The sequence below is a fragment of the Anas acuta genome, chromosome 1 (assembly GCF_963932015.1).
Source record: "Anas acuta chromosome 1, bAnaAcu1.1, whole genome shotgun sequence".
NCBI classification, from domain to species: Eukaryota; Metazoa; Chordata; class Aves; order Anseriformes; family Anatidae; genus Anas; species Anas acuta.
In genome coordinates this window covers 114,224,392-114,242,314 of record NC_088979.1, presented here as the reverse complement: position 1 = coordinate 114,242,314, position 17,923 = coordinate 114,224,392, and the positions used below count along the sequence as shown (strand labels likewise).

Sequence of the window (17,923 nt, the reverse complement as noted above, 5' to 3'; positions counted from 1 at the left end):
GATTCTTCACATAAAACATCAGAAACACTTTTTTTTTTTTCTTCCCCTGTGAAATGAAAGATGCAAAGCTATCAGCAAATTCAACATGAACTTCACTACAAGAGTTCAGTCTTGCCACAGTCCACATAATGTGTATCAGCATGCAGATCAACATATACAAGTTGATTTATCAGGATGCAGATGCAGATCTACAGATTACATCAACAATGCAAATCCATCCCCACTCCATTTAATCATCAGAGTTAGTCCAGGATATTGGAACATTTATTTTTATTTTTTAATAGATATCAGGCCATGTAATTTATTGGTATGGATATGTGCAAAAGTGACCTCCAGAAAAAATTATAAATTTTCATGGAGGCTAAGGCTTACAGATGTCTATCTACTATGATAGAGGTTTGCAGCTATGCTTTTTATTGACGTTTTATTCAGTGTACTTATTTCTGGGAAAAAAAAAAAAAAAAAAAAAAAAGATATCAAAATAGTTAAAAGTAAACAAATATATGAACAAAACTATTTCACGCTGATAGTGGGAGGAAAGCCAAGGCAGGATAAGAAAGTACAGGCGTGTCATACAAAGATCATGTATAAATGTCAGCAAGCTAAATGACCCCACTTTTTTTTTTTTCTTTTTTTTTCTGTGAAGTATAAAGCTGATGCATTCAAGTTCACAAAAAGCAGGTCAAAGTGGCATCTTATTGCATCCCACACAACTGCATTTTGGTTTTGAGCAGTGAGAACTCAGAGCACCCAGCCATTGCCTGGTTTGTTCAGCGGGTTCATCTGCACACTTTTGACTTGTCACTGCTCAAGTCACTTGCAGTGGCTTAACTGGGAGTGCTATCAAGCTTAGTTTGCTTATACTTACCCAGCTGAACCCTGTGTGTGCTTGTTTATCCATCTGAACTTTCTCCAGGCAGGATGCTGTTTTCCAGTTAAATGAAATGTGTAAGAAGGATAAAGCATAAATTCACAGACTTTGCGACTGTTTCAAATGAGTAGTTTGCCTTATTCCTGACTTCCTCTTGTCCTTCAAGTGCCATATCCAGGGCTGATTTCCACAGCTGCCCTCTCCTTGTGACAAAGGTGTGTAAAATGCACTATCTGGCCTATTTCTGCTATATGGTCAGAATACAAAACAGGTATGCCTACTATTACGAGGGAAATACAATCTTCCTGTCACACTGGATGGTGGAGGGGTTGGATCCCACACTGTGGTGGACCCTGCCGGCCCTTGTGGCCCTTGGAAGCTCAGCTCTGGCTCTCTGAGTGAGCAAAAGGTCAAGCAATCCCTTTTGGCTGTGGCCTCAAGGTTTATTTTCTTGTCTGACCAAAGTAGTGATGCCACAAAGAATTTGTTTTGCATTGCAGCTTCCTGGGAAGTGGAAGCATTTCACTGTTGAAGACGCTGTCTCGGTGTTAATTGTCCGGAGCTTTATTTTAAAAGGCCTGCCCCGCATGCAGGGGTCACCTCCTGAGGATGGGGGGGGGGGAAGCCCTGAGGAGAGCTGTGCCAGAGCCCTGCCCTCCTCACAGCCTGAAACCACCACAGGCAGTCACCAGCCACAGACGGTGTCACCCGCCATGCCCGGGCTCACCAAGCGCCTGCCACCCGCCACAGAAGGGAGGCCTGGGCCTGTGGCCTGTGAGGCCACCATGAGGCGCCATCCACAGTACTGCTGTGATCGTCCTCGGTCAGGAGTCGCAGACTCTCTGAGCTTTCAGGATGGTGATATTTCTCTCGGTGGGTGCCAGAAGGAAAATATATTCATGCTCACAAGGGGTCATATGCTGCAGTTGCATGGGATGCGATTACTTCAGCTATTAATTACAGTTATTAGTCTGGAAGTTTTCCAGTGCATTGAAAGAGACTGGCCTCCCTTGGAGCAAGATACACTGGCAATGTGGTTTTAAATTCAGTCAATGGTTTTAAATTCAGCTGGTTTGTTTTCTTCCTTTCCTGAGTGTCATCTGAGTTTCAAAAGAAACAAAGAAACAAAAAATTGGTGCTGCAAAAGGTGCTGGATTTTTACAAAGCTCCGTGAGGAAACTTTTTTAAAGAGCTTCCAGCAAAGTGGGTAAGCAGCTAACATTTGACCTTTCTACTTATGTACCTTCAGAGAGCATGAGCAGAGGACGAGACAGGACACGAAGGAGAGGACCTGGAGGAAAACCCAGAACAAACACAGAAGGAACACGTACCGTATGTGTCTCTCTTTCCCTTCACTACTTACTGTTTATTTTTGAGAGGAATAAGGTGAAGCTGGGACTAAGGAGGAATTTTCAGTCTCAGCTAAGGCTTACAAACTAGCTGCTGAGACAACAAGCTTTTCAGATGCCTCTAAGGTCATTTTGCATGCAAACTCACGTTGGCAGGGATGGGTGGGCAAGTGCTTAAAGCGTGGTACTCAAAGCTAAGTATAGCCTAAGTTTCCCAAGCATCTGGATTGTGTATCACTAACTGCACAGTGCTGCAGTTTAACAGGCGGCTAGGAAGCACAGCGAGGTAGATTTGTCCTCAGATGCAGTCTGCGTGTTGATGCAATTGTATCTAATCTGAAAATTTGTCTCGCTGAGAGCAAATGTGTCCATAAAGTAACTGTCAAACACGCACGTCACTCAAAAAATGTCATTGCTGGCTGTTGGCAATAACTGTTGGAACCGTGCAATGGTTATGAAACTCCAAGCTTCAAAAAGTATATGGGTATTTGGATAAGGTAAAAATGCACTGTATATATTTTTAGAGCATTCTTTCACAATTTTCTCTGTACCCCATAGAGTCAATTTCTGATGAAATTGGGAGAGATATAACCTGAAAATTGGAGATAGTGGCAGGGAAGGGTGTCATAATTCTGGCAGCGCTCTGCTTTTGATCTGCCAGGAGCCAATGAGACTCATCTTATGCTCATATCTAAATTTACATACTTCATTATCTCTGGTAAATGAACATAAACATAACATTTGCTGAGAGTCAAATGCTTGTTGCACTGTACCTGCTTGCAGAATGTACCCATTTGCTGAACAAAGCAACTTAGTGCTTGGGATCATTAACAAACAAACAAACAAAAAGATTCTTCTTCCAATATACATCTTTTCAGGACTCCCCATATACATGAATATGGATGGGGCTGTTCCTTGTTACTTTCCTGTTACTTTCTACTTTCTTTAATGATATACCCAGTTGAGATGGATAAAGTGTTCCTTTGACTTGGAGAATAACCATAACAGAGTGGATAATAGTTTAATCACTATTATGTACAGAAGGATGAATCTGTTTTTACAAAGAAGTGGTCCTACATAGTTTTGAAAGTAAACAAATCATTTGTAACAGTTAAATTAAAGGTTATATTTGTCTGTGCTTCTTGTTCTTGCCTGGTTGTAAAAAATGCCATAATATCATGAGTGATCTATTTGGCCACAAATCCATCAGAAGTTGGCAGAGGTCTGGGTCCCAAAACTGCAGTTCAAGACAGGAGTAAGGACTACATAATCGCTAAAAACTGTTCTTCTTCAGCCTACTACTGCCTCCTGAGTCTCTGGCCCTGCCTGTTTTCAGGCTGGTTTTGTTTTCTTTCTGTTAATAGAGGTATGTTCCCAGAGGCCAGAAAGAAAGTTCTTCTCACTGACTGCCTGGGCATTGAAGTCAGGGTATATCATATACATTTTCTCTCTCTGACTGCAGCAATATAGATGTCATTTCAGTGCGACAGAACCTTTTCATGACTAAAATGAGTGCAGTGGAAGGGACTAGAAAGGCATATTCCATCACATACTCTATACAGAAGTTGAGCAATTTATCCAAGACACACTAATAGCAGTATGCAGTGAGTTCCAAGAGCAAAAAACCTTCAGATAACTTCTATATCAAATGCCAATATCTTCCTTTAACATTGCTGGCAGATGGGTAGGAAGAACGTGAGATCACGTAATAAAGAACAAATAGATGTTCTGATTTCCACCTCTGCCCACCATTCCACTCCTACCTCCTTTAAGATGACTTAGCTCAGATAATTATCCAAGCAGCTATGAAAGAACAGCTGCCCCTTGTCTTTTGCTGTAGCAGCTAGATCATACTCCTCGGTACTTGCCAAAATTTCGTGCAGTTGCAATAGAAGAATAATAGCAAACTATCGTTACTTCAAAGTGATGATCTGAGATAATCCCTTGGGCACCAATTGAACACCCTGTGTCCCAGCATGCAGTCTCAAAAGGGGACAAGATAAATGACTGATGAAAAATAAGCTGTCCTCTCTATACATCTTCAGATCAACTTGCTGCTTCTGACAGTTGCTCTGTTGCTGAGAGATGAATGAAGAATGGTTGGAGAAATTTTTAGCCAAAGTATTAATAACTTTCCATTCCTTTGTGTGGCAGGAGCCAACTTAAATGACAATAAAACATCACCGACAAGGAAAAGCACATCCCCTTAATGATCAAAGTCCCTAAATGAAAATGGCATAGAGCCTTGTCCATAACTCTTGCTGAGTATTTAATCTCATCTCCTTCAAATGTTGCTCAAAAGACATTTAATGCTGCTGAGGATGCCTTTTCCACAATAAGGTATCTGTGAGGGGCTTTCTATTGAGAGAAAATAGAGCAGTCAATACTGCTAATGGTGCTGCAGAGAGACATTGGGGTGTTTTTATCTGGAAGATGCTACTGAAAATGACATAGCTACTGACACCTATTGTGATAAATGGAATTTAATATTGACTCGAGATGAAAAGTTATAATAGAGTGAAAAGGAATTGCCTGAACATAGCCCCATGCTACAATATCATTTAAGATACCCCGACATTTCTGACTGGAGATGATTGATTAACTGGTGTACGTATGTCTGTAAATTTATGTACATAATGTAACACAACCAAAAGCATTGCTATAGTTTGTGCATTCTTTTACCTGTCCTGACTCTGCCGATTGTGTTTGCTTTCAGTTTGGTTCAACAAAACCCTGGAAGCTGTAGTTTAGAGAACTGTTTACAGAAAGCTCTGCATGGAAGCTCTGTGAAGTTATTGAATATTGGGATTAGAGGTGGAATATTTCTGAAGCTTTTCACAGTGGATGTCCTTCTGCACTACTTGGAATCAATGGCAAAATTCTCACCAATTTTGATGATAGAGGATCAAACTGCAGGGCAACAAACACTGTAGAGAAAATATTCTAGTTGTTGGCATCTGATGTAGTTGTAGCCACTGGGAAAAGCATCCAGTCATTGAGCATCTAGAGTTGTAGCAAAACATAGTAATTAAGATAAACACATCTAGGACTAGGGCTTGACTTGAATTTAAATCAGGCACAATAGCAAGAGATAAAAGAATAATTTTCACTACGTTATTTACTAGATGAAGTAATGTAACATTTCCTTCTTTTTGTATAACACCAAGAAACATCTTGTTTTTTCTCAAACTTGCTTAATAATCACATTTACCTGCCACATATTTTCAAGGTTTTCCTTTCTATACTCTTCGTTGTGATTATATGCACATTATCTGAGTTAGACTACAATTTGGTATATAAACTCTAGAAATGTTTTGCTTTTATAATCACTTCCCATAAAAAATGTATGGGTTTATTTCATAATCTTGGAGGGCTTAAAAAGTACGTGCCACAATGTAACCTTAGGGCAAAAAAGAGCATCCTCATTCAAGTAAGTGAGGGGGAAAAAATCCTGATAAGGATATTGGAGAATTTTTATATATAAATATATATATATTTTTTCTTTTTCCTCTGGGCTACATGCCAATTTGAAGACATATCTGCAAGAGCAACTATATAAAAAAATAAATAAAATCATAGTGCACAGTACAAAAGATACAACCTGATCCCTACTGCTGCTATTTCCTTTGAAGTACTTGGCATTTGTGCTGTATCAGTAGATGACTAAGTGAAGAATTAACCCAAAGAATTGGATAACCCCTATGGAAAACAGATAACTCCTGTAATTGAATGCTTGTAAAGCACAAACCAAAAAGTGTACGTGGTTTAACTGGTCTGAAAAGCAGAGTCAGACATTGTTATCTTGGGAAATACATAATCTTTCTTCTATGTACATTTTCTATATACTGCTCTACTTTTTTTTTTAGTTTTCCTTTTTTTTTTTTTTCCTCTCTGTCCCCACTTCCTGTTTTTCTCTCTCCATTCTTTCTGTTTGAAAAAACAAGCCCTTCATCTGCTCTTGCTCTCCCTTCCATTGATAGGTTTCATTCTACATTGCTGCAGCTACTGTTTGTAATCTCCAATACCTGAAGCATACCTGTGCTAAACTGGAAGCAGTCCTGAGCTTCCAGAGCGATACCACAAACCCTGTGTGGCAAGAGGCGAGTTTTCCTTGTCAAAACTCCCCCTGCCTTATCCCCACATTTAAGACAGTTAATCAGATGTTCACTCACGTTCAGAGAAATTCTGCCTTCCACAGCAGACTAACAATAATCAAAATATAACCCCAATGGAGTTGTTTTGCAGTGAGTGGTACTATTAAAATGCCTGCCTACCAGAAATGGTCTGTTCTACTGAGAGTGTTGAGCCTTGCAGGCAAGCTCCACTGCTTCTTTCTATAAACATCATCAAAGCTACTAGAGCTAATTAATTACAGGCTGAGGGATTTTAGTACTTCAAGATATATATACCAGAGACATAGAATCCTAAATCTTGCGGTAAGGAAATGAAACTTTTGACCCTACATTTGAGCTAGATCTTTAACAAAACTCTTACACTTTCAGAGTGCCAGCATTTCTTTGGAGTTACTGGAAATATGCTTCTTTTTTTTTCCCTTTCATTTTTCCCTGGAGATATTATTTAGCATCTTCTTACCACAAGTCTTAACACCCAGAATGGCTCTGACCGTACCTGTTATCGGATAGTCCAGCTCATGCCACCTTTGCTGTCTGGAAAACTGGCACCATGAGGAGCAATGGCTGAAAGTGGCAAGTCCCTTCAACACCCATTAGCTTTGCAGCTGCTGAGGACGGGATGCAGCATTCAGTCTAGCCATATGGAATGCAGACTGAGAGAAATGAAAAGAAACCATATTCCTCACAGGAACTGTAGCTGCCCCTAGCAAAACATGCTGTTCAAAATTCAGAGGTGAGGAAATGTCTAGAAAGGTGTAAAGTTTGTACACATCATCGGAGGTGTATTAGCATGCTCAAATATTCCTCTGTGGCCTTGCATGAAATTTCCCTTCTTGGTGAGAGTTTTATGCACTTCACCTGTAACTTCAACGCACAATGCACATTTGTGAGTTTTCTCTGTCACAGTTCAGGGACAGATCTCCTGTGAATTTCAAAGGAACTTAATCCAACCCTAAGCAAACAAACAAACCAAAACAAAGAAAAAGAAGAAGAAAAAAAGCTCAAGTTAAAGTAAAACCTGCTTGAGGAGAAATTTCTTTAATTCTCTTCTCCCTGGCCTGATCTCAGACTTCAGTGTCACGTCACATAATGAACAGAAAGCATTTGGGGGAGTCTTCTGCTTTGAAAAGGACCCTAATAGGGATGTGGGAAGGAAATTCCTGAGACACCACTGTCATCACACAGGAAGCAGGATGCAAATGCCATAGCAAAAATAATATATAGGAGAACTTCAGAGTCTGGGAGAATGCTTCCAGCCCATGTTGGCAGGCATCTTGTTACAATTATTTGAAAGGTTGTAATGATGGTATTAATAGAGAATTTGCTATTGCCTTTTGCTATATTGCCATTACAGTCATGCCTAGAGGCTCTAAACCAGATTGAGACCTGTTAAGTCAAGCAGTGTGTATATTCAGTAAGATAAATAGTCTCTATCTGTACCTTTATGCATAAGAGAAACAGAGTACAGGCAGTGGTCTGAAACACAAAAGGTTTAAGTCACTTAGCACAGGAAAGCGAGGAGATCTACATCTGTATCTCCCAGGCTCTGGTTCCTCCCTGCATTGCCATGAGCCTGTTTGCCTCTTTAGTATCTCATTGTACAACAGATAGAGGCAGTTGATATCAATAATTTTTAGCATCATATAAATATAGATTGCATTGCTGAGAACGGGGCTGAAAGAAAATGGGCACATACCTTAATGTTCTATAATATACTATCCAATTATTGTGCTAAAGGAACTAAGCTACATGTCCGCTTTAAATTTAATTTATAAAATTAAATCACAAATGTCACCCCATACAAATGACCGTATGCAGAAGAATGAGTCACATTATAACAGACAAGATGTATATGAAATCTGTGAATTTGCAAGCAGACACATTAATTATGTCTGAATTATTGGCAGGCTTTGCCCATCTCCAATACCTCTACTCAAATGAAAAAATATTATTAACCTTTGGTGTGACACATGCAAATAAAATAAGATGATTCAACAGCAAATTCAAGTATCTAACCATCGAAGTTTTAAGATGAGCAAATTTATTTTAGGCATTGGACAAGTATATCAGCTTGGTATTGGAAAGCAAGTATTTCTGCAGGTTGCAGTGCTACTTAACATCATAAAAGCTTCAATTATTATGCTATCATTTTTAACTGACTGCTACATGATGGAGGTGCTGAGTGAAATATGCATCAAAATATTGCCATTCAGATATATATATACTGCCTCAAATATCCAAGAAGCCAGTTGGGCAGCAGTAGGTGCACAAACAGAAACTAGAGTGTTGCAACCTAAGATTGGATCAGAAGCTAGTTTACATGATGATTTCATCCAGCTTGCTGTCTTTTAGCTGCAGCCTTGCAGTTGCCAAAGGATGGCTATTGAAACTGTTACCTCAAGCCCTGTGGTGTTAAGCCGTCTTCCTGTTCACTGAAAACTTCCACAGGCAAGTCTCTACGGTGCCACCAAAACAGGGCCAAAGGACGTCCAGGGAAGGGCCCCAAAGTGACCACCCTGGATTTTGAAGAACCCATTTTAATATAGCTGCCTGTTTTAAATTCTTCCTCCTTTACCTGCTCTCTGTTGTTTCTTTGCTAATTTTCTTTTCTTATTTCTTTTCCCCTTCCCAAAAGTCCAAAATATTTCACATTGTGTTTTGTTATTGTAAATCTCAGCTGTTTTACTTTCTACCTGACTGTTACATCCCCGTGGGGAGCAGGGAGCAAAAGACACATGAATGCTGCTGGCCTTCAGCCTCTGAAATGGCAAGTCTTCCTTCTTGAGAGGAATGGCAGAGGGTATTTTCCCACCCTGCTCTAACCCCCAGTGTAGGTGACTAAAAGCATAAAAGTTCTGCTGAGGCTCAAAGAGATTCCTTATTTTGGCTTTATAGCGAGGAGTGTTACGGGATTTAATTCCTATAACGCCTCGAATGTAAGGTATGGACAGAGATGCAAAAAATGTTATTGTGCTATAATTCATCTTTCATCAGAAATCTCTGCTAGATTTGTTTATATATTTGGTTCTTTATGTTATGCAGTCCAAAGCTGGAATAGGGTATTACTTATGGCTCGGATATGCCAGTCCTGGAGCATTCTGTAAACATGCAACATTATACAATAAAAGGCAATACTTGCTTTTTTTCCACCGTACATTTCAATTTTTGTGTAGATTTGGATGATTCTTCAGTTACATTTTGGTGCATTAGTCGTTTTCTAGTTGATTCAGTACTGTCTGTTGACACAGCCTTGCACCTTTGCAGAATTTAGTACTGTTAGCCTAGGCATCTTAAGAAACAGTAGCTTCTTACATCCTCTTCTGATGTTTATCTGTATCTCTTTACCTTCGGACTAATATGATAAGGGTCAGCAGGTTGTGTGGTCTTATATTCTTCCATATTTATTTATTTTTAGGGATTTTGAGTGGTCAGAAAAAAAGAATAACAACAAATACATGTCTTCATGCTCACAATAGGGGAAGCAGCTATTTTTTCACCACAGAGAGATTTGGCAGGAAACTCGCAATATTGGCCTCTTTTTATGCAAACCTGTACTTTTATTTATCTAAAGCATTTTTTGCAAACCTATAATCTTATTCATCTCCAGTATTGTATTCAGTGGTCTGAAAATTAACATTCCTTCACCTGCAGTTTCAGGACAGATATTATTTGTATCAGCAAGGGCTGTGGAAATGCCATTTGTTTGTACTTTAAGTTCTCAGAAATGAATCAGAAGCAGAGAAGGTGCAGACTCCTGATGCCTTAGATGAAACTGAGTCACCTTCTTTTGAGGAGAAGGGCCGCTGCAGATGTGGTATGTGCAGAGAATTCTCATGCAAGAGCTAGATTAATCCTTGAGCAGTAATGTGCCATTTCACAATTACCAAGCAGTTACAAATGAAGCAGCCAGGGGATTAAGGTATTATTCATTTCAGCTGCCTCAGAATACAAAAAAAGTTACCTCATCTCTCAGATAGGTGCTTCCAGCCTGATTACCTGGAGACTGCAGGCATTAGAAAGTGAATCCAAAAAACTGTTTTAATGAAAAATCTATTTAATACATATTAACAAAAAATCCATATTTGCCTGATAGTTTTTTTTAATGCCATTAGCACTTAGTCTGTTAATGTTGTGGTATAAGGCACTCAAAATGTGATAGCTAGGGTGAACTTAAAAATTCAATGCTCCATCCTTTTGTGTAATTGGTAATGTGATATTTTAGTTGCAAAATCAAAATGAAATCCTGCTTTAACTGTAAGGTTGTCAATCCAGAATAATTCCATTGAGGAAGAGTAATAGATTTTACAATTAGAAAAGATTGTTATTATCATCTAACATTGCCTCATACAAAATACCAACTCCTCTCCAGAAATTCCATTTGGAAGCTCTTTTTTTTTTTTTTTTTCCTCTTACTGGAGATGCAGCAAATCTTCAGAAAGACAAGCAAATTTGATTTAAAGACAGCAAGTGATGGAGAAATGGCTGTATTCCTAGGTAAATTATTGCAGCGTTTAAATATCCTCTTTGTTAAGATACCTGAAGAGACATGGAATTTGCCATGGAAAAATACCAAATCTCGTTTGGAATGGGCTGAGCAGAAGGTAAAAGCTGAGTTGTTCCAGGTATGCAGGCTGGGTCAGGAGTCTCTACTTTGTATTTTGTTGTGCAGTTACATCCTAAGAGACAATACATAAAGCCTATGTTTTATAGCCTCACGACTCTAGTATTTCATGGCTATGCTAAAACTTCAGCTTTTATTTCAAAATTGTTATTCACACTCAGACGTGCAAACAAGGCTTTGAAAACAGAAACAGAGAATGGCTCCAGTGCTCCAACTATTTGAGTTTACAGACAGTTTGAAACAGTAGAATGGAAATACTGAGATGATTGTATTGAGGATTTCTACTATTAATTTTAACCTGTGGGCATTTGGTTCTCTCCCTTCCCCCGGGTATGAAGGAAGACTCCCCATATGCCACTGTCTGGTAAGCCCGAAGGCAGCCACAAGAGTAGAATATAACCTCTGCGTGGTAACTGTCATAGTTTCTTGTCCTCATCTTCTTTCCTGTATGACCTCTTACTCTCTTTTCCTTCTCGCATTTCCTCCAGCATTTCCCATATGAACGTGGAATATTTTGTTGCTGTTCCTTTCCCATAGAACATTTTACCTCCTGAGTAATCCCCAGTGAAAGAGCTCGTGTTGCCCTCTGAAGCGTCCTGGGGCATAGTAGGGTGACCAGGCTACAGAGATGAGCAGACAAACTGCTGCTCGACTCGTGTGCATGGTCGTGAGAGGGGGCTGCATAAAAGTGGTTGTGTGGCCATGAGGGGCAAGGCTTCCATTACAACAGAAAGTAAACACACTACACAGAATCTAAGCATGCTTTGGTGTAAAGCCATCTAGCAAGCACCCTGGTTTTAACCTACCACCCTGCTAGCTGGCCCCAAGCCCTGGATGAAACACTCTTAAGAATAATTTCAGTAGTCTTGAAATGAAGCTGTTTCTGGTGGAGAACCCGGCCATCATTCTGTACCAGGAGAACTGGCTTTCCTCGTCATAGTGGCTGTTACTTAAAAAGTTACAGCTGCTTCCAGAGTACCTTTTTCTTTATTTTTTTTTTACTTTAACATATAATAACAACAGAAATAACACCACAGGCAAGATGACATAATACTTTACTGCTGATATTTCAGGTTGGTGTTGCTTTCCATCCACATGTGGAACTCGATTGTTATAGACATAGTTCAAGTCTTTTAACACCTTGGTGTGTTACAGGGTAAAATACTGCTTTACAATTCTTGTATGTGTTAGTGTGAGTGATGAGAAGTGGTTCACAGGCAGAAGTCAGAGGTGGAAGCAAGGAACTACCTGCCTTTGTGGCTAGCTGAACCAAAGTAGCCCTAAAAACATGACTGCTCTTCAGGAGGCTGGTACAAGTGTAGAAGAGGTAATGTCCTTCGGACAGGGTACCAAAAACTGGTCAGTCATCTATCATCAGAATGGGTTCCTGGTGAAAGGACTTCCATATGCCCTCTTCAGAGGGAAGTAAACTGAGGAACAGAAACATTTGTTCTGCATTATGTTATATCGGGATTTGCTGCTGCAAGTGAAGTTGCCATGTGCTTAGACCACAGGAGCTGTTGAAGAGGCAGCCAAGAAAATGCCATAGCAAGGGCAAAATGACCTGTGTTGCAATACTGTACTATAATGTAACAGCACCTTTGTTGTTATTTCTTATCAGTTTTAACCTAACAACTTCAGGTTTCCTTTACAAAAATTGTAAGAGAGTCTGAAAGGTGTGGGGAGATTCTAGTCTCACAGTCTTTAAGCAGGGTACTGAAGTTTGTCAGCAAGACAGGAAATTAATAGTTTTGAGGCTGTGTCAGCTTTGTTTCACAATATAATTTGGACTGAATGACATAGCTGTTCCCCAGTAGCACATATGTTCTCATTTAGCTGGCCTTCAAACAATGCAGCCACTACCCTTCTCCCGGTTCTTATGGATTAGCTTGATGACTAATTTTGGTAAAGTTCAGGGTGACGTGCAATACGCTGCTCATCTGATAAGCCGTGGACACGTCACCAGAGCTGAGTGATGCTGCTTTCTGAAGGAATTCACATTTTGGAATTTCTCATCCGCTCCCACAAATCCTCAGCTGAGAAGGCAAGATCAGGACACACGCTTAAAAACCTGGGAATGGCCCTGTGTCAGACACAACAACGGATGCAGTGCCCAGAAGTGTAGGAGTTGTGGGGCTGATTTATGAGCGTGCTATGGGAGAGAGTATTCCAAAAGGCCTCTTGCCATTTCCTCCTAGCTCAACGGCTATGAGGACCGGCCTTGCAGCAGGAGAGAGGTCAGCAGAACACGATTACATAAGGCTGCTTGCTATGCCGAGAAACACAGATGGCCGAAAAGTGTTTCATTTTTTTAAACGAAGTCACATGCGGGAGAGCAGCAGTTTGAGGCAGACAAGGAGTCTCCGAAGAGCAAATACAGCAAGAGTTGGTTTGTTCTCGTTTTAATTGAAAATAAGGTTGGAATCTGTCCAGGAAGTAGGTTTTGAAGGAAATGGTTGGCTCGCTCACAGTCCAAGCAATTTAGAATCACCTCCCATTATTTGTATTTCATCTTCAAGCACTTTGCAGACGTATTCAGATGCTTGTACAGATAGCCATCTAGAAGAAACTAGGTCTAAATTCAGATGGGATCATCTGCTTGGATTGAATTCCACACAGTGCAGCAAAACAGGGTTTCAGCAGTTCTTTGCTTCTCAGTAAACAGTCGTTCACCACTATTTGGTATGAAGCAGCACTGCTGCTTCTCCTTTTTACCCCAATATTGTTCTGTCACATGTTAATCCAGAATTACATTTTGTTCTTGATAGATGGCTACAGAAGAACAAACCTCAGTACAGAAGTTACAGCTAGTGCTATACAGATTTACAAACTGAAATTTCTGCTCTTGCTGACCTTTTTGCAATTTTATTGTTTTATTTTTTTTCCTTTTTGATCTTTGTTGCAATTTAAAACTCTCACTGATTTCTTTTCATCTCTAAGGGCTAAAGACCAAGATTTCCTGACTTACAGTGGCCTTTTTTCTCCTTTTAATTTAATTCATTACTGCCTATAATAAGCCTTTGCTTTAAAAATATTTTATAACAAAATCAAACCAAAGTGAAAGAAAAGTTACTATAGAGCTACAGTTATAACTGTCAGGGTGAAAATCAATTTCAGACACAGATGTACAAGGAATAACATTTCAACAAGTTGATTTATAAACTATGCTAGACATTATATATTTAAGCAAAATCAGCGTTCCTGAAAAGTACTAGAATGACAGTGCTGGAAATTGAATACCTCTCTTCGGTGTGACAATAGCACTATTTACACTGTGTTTCCTTTTTTTTTTTTTTTTTTTTTTTTTGCAAATGAAGATGTGTTTTCTTTGCCTTGCCTCTCAGTGGACACATCATATAGGGAATTTGCAATTTTCTTCAGCATCATCCTGAGCCTAAGGCAAACGGCAGGAACTCTTGATCCTGACAGCTTTTTGCACAGCCTACTTTGAAATACCTGAGAGGATGGAGACTCCATAGTCTTCTCAAGTGATCTATTCCACTGCAATTACCAGCACCCTTAAGTCCTGTAAGCATTTCTACATGTCTTAAACTAAATCTGCCATGTTGCAGTTAAGTTGGTTCTTCTTCATTTCACTAGGGACATGGAGAATAGATTATTATGTTCCTCCTTTTTGCTGTGATTTGGACAAATACTTAAAACTAAGTGGGAGAACAGATAGCATAATAGGGTCGCAGGGTGGACATGAAGAAACACAGTAGACCATCTGCTCAGCATCTTAAACAAGTGCGTATCAATCTACGTGTGAGATGAAAGGAGTTTGGGAGTAAGGTAGAGAATCTGGGAGTCCTGCTGCCCAATTGATGTGATGTCTGAATTGGCAAAGCAGACCCGGGCTGGACTGAGTCATGGCTTTTCCATTAGAAAGCTCTAGCCTGTGGAGGGAGGTCCTCCGCTGGGAGTTTTCTCTTCTCTAGATCAAAACCACACAGTTCGTTGAAACTTGTCTTTGTAAATTTTATCTTTTGAACATTTTCTAATCTTTTTGCTCCTCTCCAGTGGACTGAATCCAGACGGAAAAAGATCCTGAACAGATAATCCAGTGATCATCTAAGAGCTGAGTCAGAAGTGTGGTCTCTTGCGTCAGAAATGTGGTCTCTTAAGCCCTAAACGGATGCTTCTTCATAGCTGACCAAGTGTCTTCTCTTGACTCCTCAGAATGATGCAGCTGCACCCTTAAAGTATAACGGGGCCAGGTGAACCTCAGTGTTTTTCTGTTTTCTAGCAAAGTGCCCACTAACACAGCTATGATGGGTACACCTGTTCAACCAGAACTGGGTTGTGCTTAGATCTCCATTTCAATGAGACATTCAAACAGATACTCAGTAGCCTTTAACTATCCCCCTACAATCAGAGGACCTTTTTAACGTGCATGTCTAGGGAAACAAAGAAGGCTCTGCAGTGATAAGGAACAGTTTGTAGTCGCTCCATCATCCATATACTGGTTTTTCTGTTAGACAGGAAAGTGCCTGGTGTCCCAGCAAAACATAACGTGAGAATGCCATGCCCAGCTGCGTGCAGAGGAAGAGTGTCACAGAGCCAGGAGCCAAGAGAGGGGTGCAGCATCTGGTGGCAGCAGAAGGATGTGCCTGCGAGCACCATCCTTTGAAGCACGGGGCCTCCGCTAAATGTCTTCCTCCTGGCACCACCCCCCTCTGCAGTGGGACCCCATATGCCGAGCACAGCTAGTGAGGGAGTAATAAATCAGGGTGAGCAGCTGTGCCTGCCAGGAAAGGTCAGGCAGCAGGAGCAAAGCTGGGGGACAGTGATGCGAGCGTGGGGTGGGATGCAGGGAAGGAGCTGGAGGCAGCTCTGAGCCATGCAAGGCTCATACAAGGGGCATGAAAGGTAGCAACCTCTTCAAAGGGAGAAGATAGGTTAAAAAAACGATGCTGCACTCATTTGGTGTAAAGTGCTCGAGAAGTTTAGGTCAGTGAGAGAACCCAAATTAGTGTGGAACAGGAAATACTGTTTAACAAAGGGAAAAAAGGTGTCAAACAGTAAGACACAGTCACTTAACTAGAATCTGGGTGGTTTTTGTAGAGACACAACAGGAAATTTTCCACAATACGTGGCAATTACTGATATAGTATTTTTGACCTATCACATTGAACAAAAAGCTACGTTTTCTGAAGACAGAAGGGCTTGTTTCTTGGGCCTCATTGATTGTGTACAGACACCGTTCTTTGAAGGGTTGAGGGGGGGAGATGAGAGGTTTCTTGTGGAGCTGAAGACTCAATAGCAGGCTGGTAAATTCTGTAAAGATTTCACTTCTCCAGTCATGCAGTACTCAGAAACAAGCCAGGATGCCTCTGATTTCCAGTTGCTAATGAAATTGTATTGTGCTATTGCTTTGCTACTTACCAAAGCACCTTGCAGTGTTTAGATTCCAGGCGTGCTAGTTTTTCTTCCCGTCTTTTAGCCTGGTTCAGCTCTGACCGGCTCATTTCTTCAGGAAGCCGGGTAGCCACCTCTGCTGAAACCCCGGCAGATCCGCAATACGCATTCTCAGTGGAGGGAGGGCAGCAATTATTGTCTCCGCAGCCCCCCAGACCCCTTAATTCCCTCTCCTCCCTCCTGCACCCGGCTGGGCTCCGCATCCCTCGGGCCGGGGCTGGGCGGCGTGCTCAGAGCTCCCCCCGCCGTCCGGCGCTGCTCCGGCTGGCAAGAGGGAAGGTCTGCGGGAGTTTCTTCCTTCACTTACAGCAGAATGAGGGGCCGGCAGGTTTTGGTGGGTTTCCTTTTATTTTCTTCGGGGTTCTTCTTCCCTGCAGGGTAGCTAGAGGCGAGTGTTGCAGGCTTTCGCACTGAAGGGACACGATGGCTCACGTGGAATTGCTCTGTGGCATCACCCTTGCTTACTGACCCCACCACCCTGTAGCCCCCCAGCCCAAACAAGGATCTGGGACAAGGATTATCACCTGCGGGCTTTGGCACAGGATCGCAGCAGGTCAGCAAACAAATTTGTCCCAACACAAGGTTGCCCCTTGGGCTGCAGGGGTACAGGGAGGCAGAGGCAGGGAGGATGAAAACGTCCTTAAAAGTCAGAAGTAAAGTTCCTGAACTGAGCTAACCAGACAGCTCAACATGCGGAGTTTGCTACAACAACAGCTCCTCTCTGTGTCACCGAGATGGTTCTTTCAGCAGTTACGTCTTTATGCAGAGAAGCGGCGCTGCCTGGGCAGGCAGTTTGTTGGTATCAGCTCTGCGGTGAGAGCCTCTCAGCATCTGACATCTCCAGAGCCTCCACTGTTTCACCTTTCACAGGGGTCGTAGTCTGCTTCTCTTCTTTGCTTCTGTTGAAGTTTTTTATTCTTCTTCCAAAGCGGTTTTGCAAATCCTGCCCCCCACCCTTTATCTGCTAATTAACCCTTTTCCTCATCAGACATCAGTAAGACTTTTCAAATATAATTACAATTTAATCTGTTTTTCCCTGTAGGCCGTTTGTTTCCCTTTACACTTTGAGTTTCCTTTATTTCTGCTGCTAAATTGTTCTCCGTTTTCATCCTTCTCATGGTCTCACTCTTTTCATTAGTCCCACATTCTCCAAAAAATTCTTTGCAGTCACAGTATCAATCGGGGAAAAAGAAATGTGGCCAACAGCTGAAAGTTGTCCTTTTGATCAATTCAGCCAAGAAACTGCTTACAGCCTCCTGGCTCCACTCACAGACTACCATTCAGTGACCTCTCCAAGGGTCAAGTACTAACAGGGATCGGTATTCATGTACAGAGCATTTCCAACCACTGTATCCTGAAACATGAATTACAGCATTCTGTATTCCAAGAGGCAACTTTGAATTATTTTATTTGTCAAAATGCAGCACCTCAACTCACTTGGGGCAAAGTATTTTCTTCTGAGGACATACTTTATCAAAATGCCCTCCTCTGTGGGGCAAGAAATTTTCTGTGAAGTTACCACGGACTAAAT

The 17,923-nt window shown here is 41.2% G+C and overlaps 2 long non-coding RNA genes across 2 annotated transcripts; one reads left to right on the top strand and one right to left on the bottom strand.

Moving 5' to 3' along the window:
* The first annotated feature begins 305 nt into the window (after positions 1-305).
* LOC137862446 (uncharacterized) lies at positions 306-3,358 on the top strand. The gene is made up of 2 exons (XR_011100280.1): positions 306-2,018; positions 2,121-3,358. It is a non-coding gene; the product is annotated as an uncharacterized lncRNA (long non-coding RNA).
* Positions 3,359-11,942: 8,584 nt separating this feature from the next.
* Positions 11,943-16,493, bottom strand: LOC137862443 (uncharacterized). The gene is made up of 2 exons (XR_011100278.1): positions 16,360-16,493; positions 11,943-15,170 (listed from the first exon to the last, which is right to left on the bottom strand). It is a non-coding gene; the product is annotated as an uncharacterized lncRNA (long non-coding RNA).
* Positions 16,494-17,923: the final 1,430 nt, after the last annotated feature.